The sequence below is a fragment of the Vigna unguiculata genome, chromosome 7 (assembly GCF_037176805.1).
Source record: "Vigna unguiculata cultivar grain cowpea cultivar isolate G323 ecotype 2 chromosome 7, ASM3717680v1, whole genome shotgun sequence".
Taxonomy (NCBI): Eukaryota; Viridiplantae; Streptophyta; class Magnoliopsida; order Fabales; family Fabaceae; genus Vigna; species Vigna unguiculata.
In genome coordinates this window covers 6,691,176-6,700,538 of record NC_140798.1, presented here as the reverse complement: position 1 = coordinate 6,700,538, position 9,363 = coordinate 6,691,176, and positions in this window count along the sequence as shown.

Genomic DNA, 9,363 nt, shown 5'->3' with positions numbered 1-9,363 from the left:
CTGGGTCTTTATCAAAGAAAGAAAGGTGGTCCTACTTCCAGATGAATATGATCCATTCTTGAATGGCCTTATCAGGAGGAATTGGATGAAGTTGGCTGACCCGCTTCCCAAATTTGATCCAGAGATTGTGAGGGAGTTCTATGCAAATGCTTATTCTGAGGACAATCCTGGTGAAAAGAGATCTAAAGTTAGGGGGAGGTGGGTAAATTATGATCGAGCTGCCATCAGTGAGTTCTTTAGTAATCCACTACCTCTACAACCAGGGCAACGTTGTGACTTCACAACAAGAAGGAGGAGTCATGAACCTTATGATGAAAATGAAGTAGCACTCCTTATTTGCGCTGCCAACCGATCTTATCAAGTCGGACCCACTGGAAATCCTCTCAGAATTCTAAGAGGGGATATGAAAACCTTGGCCCAAGTCTGGACCACATTCTTACTTGCAAACATAGTGCCCATTGGTCACGTGTCAGACTTGAACGTCCCTAGATGTCATCTCCTTTATTGCATAATGAGGGAGGATCTGACTGTTGACGTCGCCACAATTATCTCTGAAGAAATCCACAAATTTGTGAGATATGAAGTCAACACTAGGAATGACAAGGCAAAAGGTGCTTTGGGTTTTCCGGCTTTGATCACAGCTCTTTGCCAAGAACAAGGGGTGGAGGTAGAACTAACTGAAAAGATACGACCTTCAATTACCAAGAAATTCATTGAACACTTTTGTACCCACCCAGAGGACTTGGAGCAGCTAGAAGAGCCCCAGCTGGATCAACAAGCTGAAGACCAAGCAGCTGAAGACCAACCAGCAATGGAAGAACAACAAACAGGGCCCACACAACAACCTCAACTCAACATGAATAATGAGTTGCTTGAGCAGATGAGATATCTGAGGTTGCAGATGGAGCACACTCACCAGCAAAATGCTTCCATTCATAGAGGACAACTCCACCTTCAGGAGTACCTCTATCAGAATGTCCGCGGACCATACCCAGGCATGACTCCACCAGAATTCTTCACTTATCTACAGTGGCCTGGGGACAGTCCTATTTTCCCAGGGGGAGGTGGACCTGATGCAGGTGAGGGACCATCAGGAGTTGCTGACGCAGATGGAGCAGACATTGAGGATGAGATTGATTTTGGAGGAGATTGATCCACATCACCATTCCACCCTTCAAACTCTATAAATACGGTTTCATTGTTCTTTTTCTTTTAGTATTTTGCAGTATTTATGTAATTACTACTATTTTGCTTTAGTTGTTTTGGCTAGAATGTTATATTTTCTAGTTGATTAACTGTTTAACTTTACTTTTTGGCTTAGTATTTTGTGCATAATACTCAGAGACAGCTAAAATTTTTTGGGAATCACTTTGAAAATCTTTCTTGAGAAAATTGGTTAAAAAGAAATCTGATTTCAGTAAGTATCCTGAGTCTTGAACAACTGAGTGAACTGAACACAGAGGTGAAAAAGGGAAATTTTGGTTGAATTCATAATTAAACAGAATTAGGATATTAGTGCTGCATAGTTAGTCAAGATAATCAGTTGTAACAACAAGTGAGATACCAAGGAAATAAACCAGAAAACCCAGTGAGTGTGTGAATCCTTAAACAGTTTGAGTGTTTCCACTGTTTGTTGACAAATTGATATTGCTTGAGTTTTCATTTGATAACATCACATTTAAAGCATGGAAATGATTAAGGCAATTTTGTTGAATTTATAACTCAGTGCCAAATAGCCAACCTGTAAATAATCATCCTTTGTTGATAGCCCATTTGAGCCTAATTGTTTGAATTATGCACCTTAACCTTAACTTGAATTATTATCCTTTCCCTTTGCACACTTAGGGATAGAGAGCATAGGTGTATTTTTCAATTGTAAGGGTAATTGGTTGGTAGAATTGCACTTAAGGAAGAAAAGGGCTGAGTATCATAATTCACTCTCTAGTATTGTGTAGGAATGTATATATTTACAAAAAAAAAAAGAGATAAGAGTGAATTATGAATGAAAGAGAAACTTGGTGAATTGAGGTCTGAATTATGAGGAATGGAGAGTAGAATTGGGTTTGAATTGTAGTTATGCTCTCTTTTCTAAGTTGTGCTTTTTGTGATCTTGAAAAACCATTATTCTTGAAAGCCTAGCCTCATTACAACCTTGAAAAGACCTTAAGATCCATGCTGATTGTGTGTTTGTGGTTGGATTGAAAATGACTAGCAATTTTGATTTGTTGAAATTCAGTGGAAAATGAGAGAGACACATGCCTATGAGACTTAAGAGAGAATTTCCTTGGTTATAATCACTTGTTCTTACAATTAGTTTTCCTGAAAAATTGGCTGCACTCTTATCCTACTGCTGTTTGATAATTGGACTCACCATTTGCTTCTGATTTTGAATCTGTGGTTTGGAATGCAAAAGTTGTCTGGACAGGAACTGTGAAAATGATTTCTCAATAACCAATTTCAGTTTTAGTTTTGAATGGCTGTTGATTTTGTTACTTTGCTTGAGGACAAGCAAGATGCTAGGTTGGGGGGAGTTGATAAGTGCCAAAATTTAGTAAAGATTCATAACAAACTCTGGCACTTATACTTTAAATTTGTGTTCATTTCATATTGATTCTCCCTAAATCTAAGTTTCAATCACATGCTTCCAAGTTTTGATTTAAAGAAATCATTTGATCCTATTTTGTGTGTTTTTCAGGAAAGATTAAAGAGAACTCAAGAAGAGTGAAGGAGAAAGTAAGAAATAGAGAAAATAGGGAAGGAATGCTGTTAACTTCGCTCAAAACCAAAGCATTCTCGCCTAAGCCAAAGCCACTACCGCCATTCTCGCTTAAGCGACGCAGAATCTCGCTTAAGCGAGAGTTCGTGCAGTGGAGGCCCTCTCTTGCCGCCATACTCGCCCAAGCGAGTTCAGATGCTGCCAATCTCGCCTAAGCGAGATCCTTTCTTCAGCTTGAAGTACTCTTGCTCGCTTAAGCGAGATGATGGCTTCAGCACATATCGCCCAAGCGAGAGGCTTTCTTTAGGATGAAGAATGCTGTCTCGCTCAAGCGAGACTTTAGTAGCCCAAGCGAGAGTTCGGGCTGTATATATATTTTGGAGGTTCAGAACTGCAAATCAGCTTGGAATTTTTGGAGAAGAAGACGTCCGTGCTGCAGAGCTGCTACCAGGAGCATTACAGTCTCTCATTTTCTTCTTCTTCTTCTTCTTAGCTCATAGGATTTTGTTGGCTACCATGAGTGGCTAATCTTCTCCTTTGGGATTGAATGTAATCTACTCGAACTTGGATGTAATCTGGTGATATTTATATATAGCATTTCTGTTTTACTCAGTATTAGTATTATTGTTTTGCTCTTAATGCTTACTTCTATCTGATCAATAGATGTTTTGATTTTGATTTTTAGATCTGACTGGAAAGTATTTCTGAAAATCTGATTTGAACAATGATACTTGATATACTGTGATGCTAGGAATAGATCTCAATATATCAATTGCTTTTAACACTCGACCGTAATGCTGGATAGTTTGTTGAATATGTGAGGAATCAATATTCAGGAAACTAATCTTATGAATTTTATACGCGAGGGATTGGTATAAATGATTTTTGAGTGTGCATCAATATTGGTATTTTCAGATGTTATATATTATATTCATCCAGATTACAGACAAGGGAGATAGATGAAATTCAATCCCAGTTTCTTTTACTGTATTTTTCTAAACTTTTCCGCTTTTACTGTATTAATTTTATGCAAAAGTCAATGTCAAATCAAATTTAAAATCTTTGTATATATATGCTGATTGAGATAATTAATTATTTTAACTGAATCCGTTCCTCGTGGGTTCGACACTCTTACTTCAAATCATTATACTACAGTTGACTTTTGGTACGCTTGCCAAGAGATTCAACAACTTCCAGCCACTTTTTGGCTTCGGGTCCTGATGGACCGAGGCCTAAACACCTCTTTGGCACCGGTTTTGAGCGAACCGCGGCCTATACCCATCTTTGGCTTCGGGTATTTGGAGAACCGAGGCCTAAAACTTGGCTGTAATTGCAAAAATGCCACCGCGCCATTATATGCTTCGGTTCCTGATCAACCGAGGCATATAAGGCGAGGTAAAATAGGAATTCTGCACTAGTGCTCCAAGACTTTCAAAATAATCAAACATGAGCAACTCCAACATTAGTGTATTCTTCCACAAACTTTGAATCATCGAGAATCACTCAAATGTTTGGAATTCAAAGCTTCAAAAACAATGTTATTCAAGTTTAACTGATCCTAGAAGGTGACATGATCATTTAACCATCTATATAAGTGGTGTAACCACTTTTCTTTAACTAATTTAACCAATAAGATGTTTTTCACATAATGTTTTGCATACACATATAAATGTTGTTCCGAAAATATTCAATCAATAATAATATTAATAATCAATTAACAAATATGAAATTCAAAGGTTTAAGTACACTGATCTTGATGACTAATTGGTTCTCCAACATTATATCATCATTTAACCAACTTTATAATGTATTTAGTCACTTTTCTCGATTAATTTAACCCACAACTTAATATATGTATGATTTATTAGAGTATTGTTACATAAAGTTCAAATCACTACTCCCATTGAAGAACATAAAATTGAGTGTTATATAAACATTGATAATAAAGTACAATTGATTGTTCATCGTCATATTATCAATAAACTAACGTGATAAATTATTTAACCATTTTTATCAACTTATTTAACCCACCTATTTTCAACTCATAACATTCATACTGGAACTTAGTTTTAAAAAACTTTTATTCAATAAACTTAACCAATCACAACCTTTAAATAAATATGCAATTCACAACTTTCATATCTCCATTATCAAAGACAAAGTGATTATTAGTTCTCGAAAGGTGACCATGCCAATAATTAATAAAGTATTATTCCACAAACTATTAATCATTGTTAACTACCAGATAAATTTTGAATTCAAAGCTTTATAAACAATGTTATTCAAGTACAATTGTTTGTCCAATCACCTTTTTACCATTTGTCACTAATTCTCCAAAAACATGTATATAAGTATACTAGTCTATGTCTATCACCACCCTAAATTATATAGATTATGTACACCCTAGTGATTAGACTCTAGACGATCTATGTGTATATGCGTATTGGACCGATCTCGGGACAATCTATGTGTATGTGTGTATTAGGCCGACCTTAGGACGACCTATGTGTATGTGCATACTAGGCTGACCTTAGGACGACCATGTGTATGTGCTTATTGGGCCGACCTCAAGACGACCTATGTGTATGAACTATTGGGTCGACCTCAAGACGACCAAGGTGTGCAGACGTATTGTGTCCGACTTGGAGCCGACCTATGTACTCCGATGCACTGAACCCAACTTATCCGGAAGGCCCAATTCACTTAAACTACCCCCTCTCCTCAGGATAGCGGCAAAAGAGTCACGTAACCACATCCCCACAAAGATTGGGATAACCCCCGCACATGTCAACTACCTCCCGTAATCCTAGGAAGATTGAGGCAAGGATGAGCTAGAGACCTCTATAAAGCTAAGCGACTGCTCTCCACCAAAGGGGGAAGGAGATGACTGAAAAGTCAGGTCTAAAGAGAAACGAAAGTATTCCTTTGAATAACATTTGGCAAAGAGGCCGAGTTGCAACCAGTGTGCACCACGAATTCCCTTTTTTGCGAGAACAGATTGGCGCCCATCGTGGGGCCCGGTAAAACTGATTCCCAGGCCCTAACAAAAGCTAACCCAATGACTGGAAGTCCTGAAAGAATGGCAGGTCACCAACTAAACCACACAAATATGGAGCCTACTGTTGGGGAGTTATTGCAACTAATCCTGGAATTGCGGAATGAGAACAAGTAGATACGCCAAAGAGCGGACTAGGACCACAACTGAGCAAATGAAGCTTGAGAGGAACATATCGTTGTACGTCGGGAAGAGGGAGAAGCAAGGCACAGGATGAAGGATACACTTCTAGAGTAGGGAGACCTATGATGTGCAAATGGAGATCTCCTATGTCGTTTACAAGATCAGGAGGAGTGAAACCAAGGACGTCGCTTGACCAATATGGAAGACCAAGGACACCCTTTCCCTACTTGAAAGCCTTCAACACCCAAATGCTGATTTCAAGCGGGAGTGATGCTGTGAGATGAACAAAATGGTTTTTATTCACGAGGTCGGACGAACATCAATGTAACGCCTTCGTTCCAAAGAGTATTTTCCTAACAAGGAATACAGGTTAGGGGAGTTCCTTCGTTGTTTTAAATAGTGATTTTGTATAATCATGTAATGTATGAAACTAGTAAAGCCTGCATCCCTATTAAAAATCAAGTTTTGCTCATGTTTCTGGATTTTTCCAGAAACTGCCTGGCAGTAGGGTATGAGCCGCCAGGCGGCCTATGTGTTCTAGTCTGTTTTTAGGTTCGCTTATGAACCGCCTGGCGGCTGAGGATGGCCCGCCAGGCGATGCAACCTGCGTCTTCCCATTTTCGCGTTTTGAATGGTTTGTCAGTGATGCCATGGTATTTTGGGTTGTATTTCTATCGCACCAATTTAATTGGCATGATAAATTATGGTTGGTAATTACTAAATTGATGGAAATTGCCTGAACTTGAGAATGAAATTGGGGGTGAAGGTTTATGTGGGAATTGGGGATAATATTCATGAGCTATTTCAATGATTAGGCGTTGATTATCCAGAATTGTCTATAATATGAATGTTGTATGAACCCTGTATGGTGTATGCATATAGAAACACATTAGGATGAAGGCGGGTACTGTAATTGGAAAAATTGGGGTGAAATTCAGAGCTGGAAAATCTGAGCGGAACCCAGATGTGTATGCACCGCCTGGCGGCACATGAACTGCCGCTAGGCGGCCTAACAATGCAGCTCATTTTGGTTTATTGACATGGACTTCGTGGTGTTGGCTCTTCAATTAGAAATTCATTATAAATATATATGTCTAAAATGGAAAATTTAGATGAATATGGCATGTTAGGGACTAAGGAAGGTTAGAGATAGCGAAGGTGGGAAAAGTGAAGTAATGAAATGGATGTCTTAAATGTTTTGCTGTATGTGCTAAGATATATTCCAGGAAGTATGTTAATTTGGTAAAACGAGAAGTGAGAATTGCATGGGGCATTATTGTTAGAGGGATGGTATGTTAATAAATGAGAAAAAAATGTCAAAAGCAATGTGTGAATTTCAATTCAGTTTTATGAATATATAGGGATGTATGAAAATTATGTTTATTGGGTGTTGTAGTTGATATGCTATATTGTTTATGTTATTTTAAGAAGTTTGTGCGACATTGGTAATTACAATTTACATGATTAAAAAGGTGTGTATGATATTCCAGTGATAGAACTATGCTTGGTGTCTCCTAATTGTTCTATAAGTTGGTGTGTGGTATGATTTAAGATCCATTGGGATCTGTTTTAAGCGCCAAAAACCAGTAGCATTGCGCTACTGGTATGGCGTCTAGCGGCGAAAGTGAGCCGCCAGGCGAACGGAACACAAATCAGTAGCAATGGCCACTGTTGACGCTTGGCGCCTGGCGGTAGGGGGGTTCCGCCAGGCGGTATGGTACAATAGAGATCCTGAAGGTGCAGTGGCGCCTGGCAACGCGAGACAGGTGCACCAGGCGGTGGCGGTGAGTGGCGCCTGGCGGCATGGTGGAGTCCGCCCGGCGGTGACGGTGCAGTGATGATGCTGCAGGCGCGTGCCGCCTGGCGGTGTGTGATGCCCGCTAGGCGATCTAGACCTAGTGTTTGCCTGGCGACGTGAAATGTGCGCCAAGCGGTTTTGGTTAAGTGATGGTGCGAGAGGAAAGGTTTCTACACAACTTTAGGTGAGGTTCATGATGCGAGGCTTTGGCTGGGGGTCCAGTTACGAGTGTAACCCGTATTAGAGTAACACGTGACCACTCTAGGTTGTAGCCTGGTGGTTTAGGAAGTCCAGTGGAGTGTGCGAGTTGTGGCTCGTACGGCGACGTTCGGGTGATTGCCCTCTTCAGAGTATTCTGATAGAGTTTTGGTAGTCTGGAACAGCTACAAACTTTTTGTTTGTTTCGGGGAGCTCCACTTGGTGTCACGGTGAGATGTTGTGGCAAGGTTATTCCCACGTGTGGACTATCAAGTGGTGGCCTGTAGTTGGAGGGGCGAGTAGACACTTGTGCAGCAAAGATCGATCATCGTTCTCACCTAAAGGGTATAGAAATGATAGACGTCTAATGGAAGTATTGGAAGTGGAGAAGTACGGAAAAAGGGATAAGAATACTAATCTGGGTTTAAATGTTTTGATGTTGTATTTAATATTTTATTGGTTGGTTTTATTTAAATGAGCTCACCCTATTTGTGTGTGTGTGGCGATGATCATGTAACTTGTTACATGGGAGCACATGTTGATGCAAGTGAGCGGACAGGTGCATAGAGACGGAGTGGGGATCTCTTGGGGATTTTCTCACTAGTTTATTTTATTGGACTATGGAGTTATTGTAATAATTTTATAGACCATTTTAATTGTATTACAGTATTAATGCGAATTACTTTATCTGTTTTGGCGCATTGAACTTAAGGTTTTAAATATTTCCCACGTTTTGGGAAATTGTTGAATAATAAATGAGGTTATTTTATTGAATTTTATTTTTGTTTTATTTTAATAAGTAATTTCCGGCTAGGACATTACAAAAAACCCGTAAATCGACAAACCCTTTAGCTCGGTTAAGGGTTGGGAAAAACCCATAAATCGACAAATCCCTTAGCTTGGCTAAGGGTCGGGAAAAACCCATAAATCGACAAATTCCTTAGCTCGGCTAAGGGTCGAGAAAAACCCGTAAATCGACAAACCCCTTAGCTCTGCTAAGGGTCGGGAAAAACTCGTAAATCGACAAATTTCTTAGCTCAACTAAGGGTCGGGAAAAACCCATAAATCGACAAATCCTTTAGTTCAGCTATTGGTCGGGAAAAACCCGTAAATCGACAAAATCTTTTAGCTTGGCTACAGGTCGGGAAAACCCGTAAAACAACAAATCCAACATCCGCTACGAAAGATACCTCGGTAGGAGGTCGACTGATGGTTATGTCTACACCCTGAACGATTTTCCTACCATCTGTTGAAGAAGGGTACCTCGAACGAAGGTCGACTGAGAACAATTTCCCTATCATCTGTTGAAGAAAGGTACCTCGAAAGGAGGTCGACTAAGGGTTACGTCAATACCCTGATGATTTCCTTAACATCCGTTAAGAAGAAAGGTATCTCGAAAGGATGTCAGTTGAGCGTTACATCAACCCCTGTACAATTTCCCTACCATCTGTTGAAGAAGGGTACCTCAGAAGG